Raw genomic sequence first — 12026 nt, 5'->3', positions numbered from 1 at the left:
GTAAAATAGGCAATGTTAATTTAAAGATGTTGAAGGTATTATCGTTAGGACTGCATCTTTCCGGGGGATAGATGGTTTGTTTTCGGTTCTCTCTGTCTAGCGTCTGATCTTTGGCTAACTGCTGCATTCATCAAAGGCCTAGTCAGACACACAGAGACAATAGCTAATGAGTAGAAGCTCCCAGTTGGGCTGATCCGGGATTCGGTGCTCCAGACAATGCAACAACATCTGTGCTGGTGTGTGCTGACAGAAGCATCCCCAGAGAGAGAGGGAAAGGGGGGGGGGCCTTCACATGTCCTGGACATACAACCCTTCTTCCCTACCCCCAATCCAAGACCTCTCATCACCCATCTGTACAGGGTCTTGAGGCGCAGAAGGAATAGGTGCAGTGAAACCATCATCCATTTCTCACCCAGGTGCGCCAAAACTGGAAACCCCAACTAAAGAAGCATTTGAAATGTCAAGTTTTGAGTTACCACTGGAAGAAAGAGAGATGATTTTTCCAGAGTGAGGATGGAGGGGGCGAGGAAACAGGTGTGGACCTCCCTGTGGATGGAGCTCCTCAAGGGGAGGGTTAGCGCTGACTGCCGCTGGATGGATACCTCCCCACAGGGAGAGTGGTGCACATAATTCAGGGAGGATGCCGGTCTCTCCTATATACAGAATTTGTTATGTGGAGCGGTGACAGACCAAGCATGAACAATAAGAGCCCTGTTCACGCTCGAGCATTACGTTACAATGTTTAGGGGAGTATTTAATTGTTAACATGCAGGAAGAAATAAAGCAGGCACGTCTGCACACTCACTCCCACCAAGGCGATGACCCATCAGGAGGACAAGGTGTACCTGGTAATTAAAATGCAATCGCTGCTGCTGTGCCCCCTGGAGTGGCAGTGGCAGCGGACTCACCCAGGAGCCTGGGGGCGAGAGGTGCCACCTGCACTGCCACACCACCTGCGCCACCACTGCCTCCCTTCATTAAGCCTGGTATTTATACGAAGCGTCTACCTCCCCTCAACAGCCCTGGTCTTCGTGGGCCCTGGTAAGGCAGCGCTTTATTAGAATTAATGTGGCACTTCAGAGGAGAGTGTCAGTGTGCCGCGTACCGGGGTGCCAGGAGAAAGAGTCCCCAGCTCTCCTCTGTCACATTGAATAAAAGCACCACGGCCAGCCCAGAGCCGAGATGAGCGTGGACAGCACATGACAGAACTGTTTTCCAGGGCCAAGGGAAAGCAAAGTATTCTTTATTCAATCTGTTCTCATGTTTACAGGATGAGCTATTATATTGTACATGGATAACATCAAAGCCTGGAAGAGAACGTAATAGCGTGAGACAGAACGTTGTGTCAAGTGTTTAACAAAAACCGGACATTCGACAAACACATGTGACAGTTAAAGAAAATTTATATCAAATGGCCCCTACGGTCGAATGGTATAAGCTGAGCCTCCCTGTCGCTCTGTTTTGAATGATTGTCAACTCGATTGGGGGAAGATTTAATACATCACATGCATGACACCCAGCTTTCCCCCTTTACATGTTGCCTTTTCACCTGTTGAGGGCAGCAAGGGGTCTACTTCCTGGGAATCGATGGCAAACGTTTCTCATTATATAACCAACACTTCAATATGGCTAATAATTAGAAACCAAAAATAATCTGAAAAAGACATGATTTAATAAAGTTCCCACATGAGTCATAACACTGTCTCTTTGGCAGGATTGTCGCAAATACTTTTGCACTTCTTCCCATGCCAGGAAATAAAATAAAACTGTGGCATTTAAATGCGTTTAGTGTCTAATATCTTCATGTTGTGTCGCCACATTTTGGGGGGAGTTTGTAAGAGTGTGTTTCAGGCGTTGTTAGCATTATGTTTGGTCATTTCTAGGAGGAAATGTGGAAAAGGAGGGGTTGCTACACTCATGCTACTTGTAGTCAGGCAGCAGGGGAGGGCATTAAAACCTAGTTTGCATCACTCAGCGCCTCCAATTAAACACGAATAACCAGATACAAGTTCCTGTCTTCATATGTGTTTTATGAGCTCCTGTGCAGCAGGGGAATTCTCCAGAATATACTGTACATCTCCAGCAGTTTGGCGATCTCTACTGCACGCCTCAGTTCATTAGTGTTAAAAATGGTAAGCATTTTAGAGCCAGATGTACTTTTTTAGCTTCAGATGATGTTATTTAAGGGGCATATGAGGTTTCCAATTAAAGCTGGAGAAAACTAAAACAGAAGTTGCTCTAATATGTTTTTTTCTTAGAGTTAGATCAACTTTTTTCAGCCAAGAGCCTTACTGTTAGCACCCTCCTTATCAAAGGCAGACATCAAAGGGCGTCTGCAGCTACACACAACTACATTAATCTCTAAAACAAAGTCTTACAAGCTGGATTTGAAAAGAGAAATGAACATTTCTGTCATGATTTGTTGATGTTGTCCATCCATAAAATGTATCGAAGGTAGCACAAGTTGAGAAGGAAACAAATTTGCGTTTAATTTGGTACTGGTACTGCAGCTTCGTCAATGTGTCAAAGGACCAGTATGTAGGATGTATTGGTATCAAACAGTGAAGTTGCAGATGTCAAACAACTGAGTGGGTGGGCAGTGAAGTACTGCCCAACTCTCCCTTTCCAAGCTAGTCCAAAAATCCCAATGGCCTTCAGGTAACATAAAAAGCTGGTGTTTGGTTTGTCTATTCTGTGCTACTGTGGAAACATGGCTTTTCAAAATAACAGACTCCATTGAAAGAGGTCCTTCTGTCTATGAAGATATTAAAGGCTTATTCTAATGTTGCAAAACACCACAGTTCTTGGTTTCAGGTGATTACACACGTAGCAAGTAAGCAAGCCTAATATATAAATGTACATAACTTTTGGTTTGAAATGACTTTTTGCTTGCTTTGGGTGAAAGCTATATCAATTGTTCAGCATTACTTTTGGAGAATTAGTTTCCTAAATATGTCCACCTTATTTCTGACCAAGAAACAGCTCTTTTGGTGCCGTCATTTTGTGTTGGGCCCTTTCAAATGGGTTCATCCTGAGCCACAGCAGAGGCAAGAACGAAGCCTTTCAGCCTTTCCCAGTGCGGGGAGGTGCACCGAAGCCGGGCCATGCTGCACTCCAAATCCCCTTACAGTGCTGTCACTATTCATTCACGGTCTGCCCTTCCTCCTCGCGCCACAACCTCAACAGGGGCATCGCTCATGATAGAAAACAATGAGCATGATTTGTGAACTCTCGCCGTCTTTGTAATTTCATCAGTGTAATGGGATTATATTTCAAATCACCACTCCTTTGTTCATTACACATTTAAACTCCTCTGACAGACAAAAACTTAAATAAAATGTGCATGTCAACCCTGGTTGACTTTGCCTGCTCCAGCACTTGATTAGACAAACAGCGCAGCGGGGCTGCAGAACGGGGAGAAATAATGTGCTCATTTATTCATTTTTCAGACAAGTCACAATAGATTTTTAACGACCAGTGTCTGACCTCCCTTAGGTACTTCTTGCTTAGGGGGGTTAATAAAGCCTAACGCTGTGGCGCTCAAGCACCACGGCAAAGAGCAAGCTGAGAAGATGCCAGTGATGAAATAAAGACAGGCCCAAATCAAGAGTCTCCGAATGCCCCGCTCCAACCCCAGAGAGTGAGAGGGTGGGGGGCTCATGGTGGTGGTGTTGGGGTGAGGCTGGAGAAAGAGACTGGTATTCCACTTAGATTCCAATTCCACAGGTCTCTGAGGGACAATTAAACCAAGTGAGGAAGAAGTACTCTCTTTTCTCAATGCACTGGGGCGTGCATATTAGACGCCGCAACCATGGTGATACACTCACACACAGAAGAGTCTGCCAAGATTTAAACTGGAAAGCTTGTAAAAAGCTGCTCTGAAAACTTCATGTTGACATTTTAGAACACAGATAGAACTCTATGTATAGTCCTCAGATTTAATGTCAGGCTATGCAGTAAAAGGACCCTCTCTGAGTCATGGCAACATTAAAAGAAATGTGTGTTTGTGAAACTAGAAATTGCGTAATTTCTAGAGTTTTAAGTTGCATGTTTGCAAGCCTTATTAAGTGTGTATCCAGACAGCTTTAGATGTGGTGCAACTGGGGAAAATGTCAAAAGTTTGGGCCCACCAAACACACACATTGAGAGAGAGAGAGAAAGAGAGAGAGAGGGAGCCTGTGCAGATGTGCTGCCAGTAGACATCCATCTTGTTTTCCCGCTTAGCTCAGTGCTCTATTTGTCTGAATCTATGTCATTTTAGCTCACTCAGGTCAACGGCAATTCAACCTCCTCTTTCGTCTGAGGCACTTCAGAATCATAATGTGATGCATGTGGGATAGGAAGCTGCTAAACACAGTCCCTGTCACTGCTCAGACATTGCTGGATATAAATGATATACGCCCTGCGCTTGCCTTCCCCATTCTGAGCCACACTACATCCTGTTTTCACCTGTCCATGATCGCTACTGTGCAAATGTTCTCTCCTACACCCTCTCAAGTACTGTTCGCGATGTGTCACAGCATTAGACTATAATCACACCTCCAGAAGTGGCGGGAGAAAAAAAGTAAGCCTTAGTGATCTGGAAGAAGAAATAGTAAGCAAAGGATTTGTTCACAACAGTCAATATTTCATACTTGTCCTGGGCTCAGCCTTGTTTCTCTCCTTTTAGTTAGTGCATCTCTCTGCTGGGCGCCTCTTGGGAACAGAGGAAATTACATCCTACCTGATAATTAGCAAAGTTCAGAGCAAACTAAAATATGCCCCGCTCTCTTAGCTCCCCACCACTGGCAGCTTTCTCTTAGCAACTAATTAAGTCCGCCTCTGAGGTTTTCAGATGGCAACGGTGCTGGATGCTGCAACAGCAGAATAAAAAACAAAAGGAAAAGGATGGAAATTAAGAGTTAGAGTTTTCTTTTTTATTACATGTTTTCTGTTTCATCTTTTTATACTGACAAATAAAATATGACAATGGTATTCCTGGAGGGTGTATTATTATTTCACACATGGATGCATTCCTCAAATAGAAATAACAGTGTTGGCCGCCATTACGCAGGGTAGCAAATAGCAAAGCGCCCTCTGTCCATAATGTTCTTTAATTATTATAATGTCATCATCCATATCCGGCAATGTTGCATGAAAAGAAACAGCAGAGCACACCGGGTATTAAATGCAAATCACTAATCTCCACACAGTTGAATGAAATCACACTACACAGACAGCATTATTAGTGATGGTATCGTCACTGTTGCAAATCATATTCATATTTGAGACTTATAGAACGGGAATTGATGCATGCTGATTCTTCATTTTATTCATTTCTGGGTTAAATAACTAAATAGGATAGATAAAGTTCTTATATTTCTGAGTTCCAATCACCAAATGTTAGGATTTTTTTCAAAGCAAGCGAGGACAACAAAAACAAAATGAGAATTAGTAAGAAAGTCTCTGATTCAAGCACTACAAAAAAAATAAAAGCTAATTGTAATCTGTCATAAACCTTGAGTTAAACACTTGAATACAAGTTGCTCATTAGAGACACTTGAGCCACAGTGCCGCTGATGACTAGCTGTGTAAATGGAGTCGGCTTTTTAAAGGCAACCCAACATCCTCCTTGATAAGGCTCTTGGTTGCACTGAGACTGTTTGTGATGTGCAATCCATGAGAGACAGAGGAAGCAGGCAGGCAGGCAGTCATTATTTTCTCCACAATTACCTGAAGTCCTTGATAACGAGCAAAAAAAAAATGCCATATAATTAGAAAAACACCAGCAACACCATTATTGTCAGGAGAACACAACAGTATAATGAAGCAATTATAAATGAGCAGCTTTGTGCTTGTCATTAATTTCTGCTTTTAAGGATGTGGAGATGAAGCATGGCTAAACGTCAGAGGGAGCTGGGAGAATGTCGAGGTGGGTTCGGCTACGAGGAGAGCACTCTTGGGTGTTGTGTGTGTGCATGTGTTTGTGTGTGTGGGTTTGAGGGAGCTGCAGCACAGACAGAATTGCTGGTGATGAGTCCACCAAGTCTTAGCATGGACAAAATGTCCACTGGGGGACACTTTAAACACGTTATAATGACCTTCTATCACGTAAGTGCAACTAAAGCCTTTCAGCCTAAAATGTGTGTTTACAAATATGCACAGATGAGGACATGCAGGTTCCAGTGCGGCCACAGACAGCCAGATATCATCACACTGTATTCAAGTTGTTTATTTTGTATCAAGTGGAAGATGCTCGGTTGGCAAATGAAAGGTAATGAGGAAAAGTACATGCTGGGCGAGGAGCTTGCCCTTTTCACATATCATCACAGAGATTGATCTCTCCTTCCCTTCCCCTCACTCGCATCCGGTCTCAATTGAGAGATAGTACATTTGAAATTCATGCATATTTTCCTTTGAAATGTAAACTGTGTGCCTGATGCGGCCGCGCAATTAGGTAACGTGTTGCATTTCATTAAAATAATTTCCTCCCAACCACTGAGTGGATTAGAGACACGTCTTTTTATTAATGAGCCTTTTTTCCCTCTTTGATTTCTCCACATATTGAAATGAGTGAAGACAAGTTGAGATCCCAGTTTCCTCCTGATATGTCAAGGCTACTGTGAGCTCAGTTGTTTGCCACCTCAAAGGCATCAAACAGTAAAAAAAGGTGAGCAAATAAGAGAGACAATGAGTGAGTGAGTGAGTGAAGTCACTCCACTTGGTATACACAGTGCAACTCCAAAGCATTGTCCTCCTCAGTTAGAAATGCCATCTTATTAACACATCCTACAGCACACTTCATCACATTGTCTTGAGAAGGCAATTGTACGGAAGGGGCAATTAGGACAGGGAAGCTGTGAGGTTGCCATTATTTTAGAATTTAATGACCACGCAATACGGAGCTAGATGTAGAAATGAGAGCTACAATACTACAATTATGCATAATCTGGCAGATTTTACCGCACCCCCCACACTCCTCTTCCTTTCGCCTTGAATAAATTTACATGGAAATGCATCTGTGCCTAATTTATTCAGAAAAATTAGAATATACATTACAAATATTTCCATAGACGACAACGGCAACATGCGGTTGGGAATTTAATGACTTATTTCTTTGTATTCATGCTTATGGATTAGGTCGGGAGGGCACCCCCTCTACAGGCAGGTTATTTTAGTGGGGTGAAAAAGGGAAGTAATTATAAGCAGGTGCATATATTTATGTTCACTTTTTCTCCAGCTGTTTTGCCATTCAATCCAAAGGAAAAGGGAGACTTCCGGCCCGTAAGAGAAAGAAAAACACAGTGAGGAGATGTGTGAGTTGCTAGTGCGAGTATGTGTGTATTTATGTAATGTGAAAGCGTGTGTGTTTGCCACTTGTAATGGCAAGATGCATGACTCTGGACACAACCCAAAAGCAGGGATTATTGACATGGATGCTCCACCATTAATAAGCCGCTGTATCCTTTGTGTTCGGGGTCGACATTGCTGCAGTTAACTATAACTTGTCAAGGCTGCTCCAGCCGCACAATGCGTACCTCATGCATCTCCTGTCAGCAGGCATAATTCCTAGATGCTGGCACGCCGCTGATTTCTGCATAAGTGATGCGAGCCTTCTAGTAGAGTTAGGAGCACAAGTCTTTTGCCATTGAGAGATGTTCATCATTCTTGATCTGGCTCTGTCAAGACCTGGTGTTTTAGTGCCTCTCACGATTAGGCAGAATTGACAGGCCAAGAAGGCAGTGAATAGCAAAAATGTGTGGAATTAAGGGGGTGTGGTGTAGGCTGTAGGGTGAAGTGGAGTGTGGCCGCCATTTAATCTGCAATTTATCAGTTTAGGCTGCACCATGTAACATCAGGGAGATTACATTCCTGAGAGAAGGGGCTCTATCTCTCCTCCATCCCCTCCTCCTCCCCCATCTCCTCTCAAATGCCTCCTAATGTCATCTGACGGCAGAACGTGGAGGACAAAGAGGGAGGACTGTCTTTATTGTCACCATTATTGTTTCTGAAACCCTTAATTAATATATAGCATTGTGGACTCTTCTGTGAGTAAGCAATGAAGTGCCAGTGAGAGAGAGACGGAGCATAAGAGGTTTGCTGCGGGGAGACAGGCTACATCTTTTATGGAGGCTGTTAGTCATGAAGAAAAAGTTGGGCCACATTGCCATTGATGTCTGCACATGACCTCTGACAACACTGATCATGTTTGGCCAATAAATGCTTAATTGCCATTTTTCCGTTGGGCTGCTTTATTGATGTCATTTCAAAAGTGATTAATATGAACTGTTAACTAGCTTTTGCATTTAGCACTAAACAAAACTCAACTTGCACTTTAAATTATCTAGATTTAGCATATTTTAAAAATATTTTCCAGAGATAAAATTATTTTAAAAATATTGTTAAAATACAATTTCCAACTACAGTTACATTAAACTGTGCAATTAAAGCTGAAAACGATCCAGAAAATAACCTTTAATATAGCCCTTTGGACTTAAGTTACATTTATTATGCTTTCTTTTAAGGAAACAATTGGGCATGTTGTGATAAACAGTGGGAGTACACAGGTGTTGGTTTCTATATTTAAATAAAAAATAATAGTCAAATGAATCCAAAATATTTTCTCAACATTTGTGCTCTCTGCACACTCTCCGTGGTGTTTTTAAGGGGGCATCATCAAGGTCACTTACTATATTAATACACACTGGTAGAATTCACCAACAGCATGCTCAGTTTTTATCTCCCATTCCTGGAGAGCAGAAACCGAAATATGAAGACGCTGGCTTACAGGAAGGAAACCCATGGCAGCCTGATATTAAAATGGTTCAGGAGTCAAGTAGAACAAGTCAAGTAGCTGGAGGGCAAACAGAAGAGGGAGAAAGAGGAGGGAAAGCACAGGTCATTCTTAAAAGCTAATGGACTGTCAATGGTCATATTGTATTATATTGAATATTATAAAATATGTTTGCCTCATGTGAAGACAGTGCTATAAGTCATTGGCTGTCTATTATTTAACCAAGGCTATTCAGATAATACAAACAGAACAGATATTAATTCAATTTACATATTACCATTGGGATATTGCCAATTTTGAAGCGGTGATTTTTTCTATTATAATATTGCTTTTCTTTTCAAAAACAGGTTTACATTTTTAAAATCAAAAGCCCCTCCACACATTTTCTTTTACGCTTTTCCTACTTCTTGCTTACCTGACCAGTTTGGTGTCTGTTTACCAGCTCCAGAGATCAGTGCTCGCCATTGATGCAGCTTACAGTGCTGTCCACCAGATGGACTGTAGCCTGAATACCAGGCCATGCAGGGCTCATACAAAACAAATGTATGTGCCTGGACATACAGAAAAGCAGTCATCCGTTAATTACATTATACAATTATACAAGTAACTCCATTTTGTACATTTAAAATCACACTGGTTTTATGATACATAGTGCACATACTTAGTGCAATGTATTGCTTCTCAATCACCATTAAAGCAGCGTTATTAAGCATGCCTGCATCTGAGGTAATTTTCTAGATAATCCCAGGAGGAAATATCTGCACAGCCTCTCTTCAGCGACAGAGAGCTTGATCCATGCCGAAAGGGGGATTGAACTCTCACAAGATGAAGACATGACATGTTGGGCTTACTTGATGTCAATGATAGGACAGCTCACTTGTAGATCGGGCATGTTGCCAGCCAGCTCTCCCTAGGTCCTGAATGCTGCCTCTGAACAGAGGCCAACGACACAGATGACATCCGGGGAAGCCCGTCACCTGTTGCTTAAGGACAGAATAATCAAAGTGGGTCATACTGGGACGCTGGCCTCGCAGTGGGTGCAAGGGCTGATGTGTTCATCTAATGCATGCGTGTCCGCGCGTGAGTGTGTGTTTCCTAAAGTTGTCAGGGCAGCAGTCAGAGCTGAGCCCTGAAATCCACCCCAGTGACAGAGATCATCAGCATCAGCAGAAGATCTTCAGCCTGGATCATGTTCACAATGTGAGCTGTGCCAGGCAATGACACGGCTGCACTGTCCAGTTGTACAAAAAAAAGTCCTGCCAACACATTTCTGAACGTTGATTTACAAATGTTCAAAGTAGCAAACACATGTAAGCAATATGAGCATTGCTCTAGGCAATAACAAAGCTGGTAGTTTAAATATAAACAATAACTTCATTGATTTGCATGCATGCAGGTAAGGTATGTTATTGTTGTCCAACTTGCCCTTAAGGAATTGTGTCTTTCTTACGATCCACATTTGACACTTCCCTAACAATATTACTTAATTGCAACCTCAATGAAACATGCATGCACAATCAGGGAGGGAGTTTACTGTTGAATTTATGGAAATGCATGAAAAAGGCCTGTGTTAGTTGTAGGGTACACCTGCACTTGTCAAGGTACTCAAGTACGCTGGGTAATTGGCTGTTGATTGCTTCCATTAACATGTGATGGCTAAGTGCATCTAATTCCTGTTCTATTTCCGTGGTTCAATTTGATGTCACCACCCACTCTTTCCCTCGCAGGTGATTAGCTGTGCCTGTGAAAATTGTTCTTTTTCTAATGATATCAGCGCTATATAAGGAAGGAGTGGTAGCCTCAGAAGCGCCATTGTTACTGACACCTTTGCTTAATTGATATCCTTTGTGGTAAGCAATAAAGGAAAACATGGGGAATGTCATTTATTACTACTATTTTGGACTAAACCCAGTAGGTTTGATGCCACAATAAAAGTGCAAAGGGATGCAATAATCTATATATCTGTCCTTTGGAATGATGCTATAACAGGACTGGGTTAGCATTTTTCCATGGTTTAATATTTGCTCTATAATGAAACAGAAGTATTTTGTTATTTGTTACAAGACACAAATCTCCTTTGTCTTTGTCATATAAACTGAAATTATTACAGAGAATGGTGCTCACTTTTACTATTTGCATCTCTTACAGTATCACCACCTCAAGGCACAGAGACTTGGTATCCCTTTGAGTTTAATCTCCTTCTCTGCCTGCATCCTTGCGGCTATTTCATTTAAGTTTTAATATGTGTATTTGACATTTTTGTTCATTTGGGCCCCCTCCCCTGCTGATCCACACTGTTAATTTAATTGACGTGCTGCTGCCTTGTGTTGTTTATTCTGTCCTTTGTGAAGATTTCCCGCCACCAACAGCAAATAAGTCCCCACGAGATATTTACATTATGGACGTCCACCGTGAAGTATATGCGCGTGAGGGTTCGGAGGAGGCCACGCGCGTGTGTGATGACACTTTTCACGATATCAAATGTCACACGGAGCCTAAGGCAACAACATACCATTCGTATGAGCTAAGTAGTCAAATAAAAAAAGTATTTGACTTTTCTGCCTCTGCATTTTATGTGTTAAATGTCCATTCTACTACTACTAAAATAATAATAATAATAATAATAATAATACAGACCGTATCCTAATATTTATTAATTTGACGAATATCCACATGAAGAAAACAGATCCAGTTCCAGACAGCGAGTCCCATTGGTTTTAAATGTCAAACCGTCGTGCCCCGTGGTGTTCTTTGTCTGAGCCGCTCTCAGATCAGATCTGCAGAGCGTCCTCGGGAATGGTGCGTCTGCCATCTGCAGGACACCAAGGGAGAAACACACACTGTATAGACCAGCAAGAGTACAGTCCGAGGACAACAGTGCTGATGATGTTATTCTTCCTGCAGCTGCATGGTGTTATTGTGTATATCTAAATCATGAATAGCTGCTTTAGAGAAAGCATTGAAAAAATGCATATATTAACAGGTCTTTTCCCAGTAATTAGACTTACTGAACAATAATGTGATGCACTTTTAGTCATGCTTTATAACATTATTGTATTTTCCCAGCTCTTGGATCACTTCAATTATGGCCCACTTTTAAGGATCTCTTATCACCCAAAGTTTACAAAAAAAAATGTTTCCATCATGGCAATAGTACTGTTCTACTGTGAAATCTACAGTAACTCTTAAGTGAGGGTGAGCTTAAGAGGCCGGGACATTTGTGAAATTTAATGAGATAGTTCTGTCTTATGCT

General features: G+C 42.0%; 1 long non-coding RNA gene across 2 annotated transcripts; it reads right to left on the bottom strand.

Annotated features, from left to right (window-relative positions):
* Positions 1–8487: 8487 nt before the first annotated feature.
* On the bottom strand, positions 8488–11518 carry LOC134872972 (uncharacterized). Of its 2 annotated transcripts, none has more exons than XR_010166898.1 (4): positions 11411–11518; positions 9625–9750; positions 9189–9324; positions 8488–8833 (listed from the first exon to the last, which is right to left on the bottom strand). It is a non-coding gene; the product is annotated as an uncharacterized LOC134872972 (long non-coding RNA). The 2 variants fall into 2 exon arrangements; XR_010166899.1 differs by having other exon boundaries at positions 9625–9756; positions 11411–11517.
* Between the last annotated feature and the right edge of the window lie 508 nt (positions 11519–12026).

Source organism: Eleginops maclovinus, chromosome 12 (assembly GCF_036324505.1).
Source record: "Eleginops maclovinus isolate JMC-PN-2008 ecotype Puerto Natales chromosome 12, JC_Emac_rtc_rv5, whole genome shotgun sequence".
NCBI classification, from domain to species: Eukaryota; Metazoa; Chordata; class Actinopteri; order Perciformes; family Eleginopidae; genus Eleginops; species Eleginops maclovinus.
This window is presented reverse-complemented; position numbering and strand designations above follow the sequence as displayed.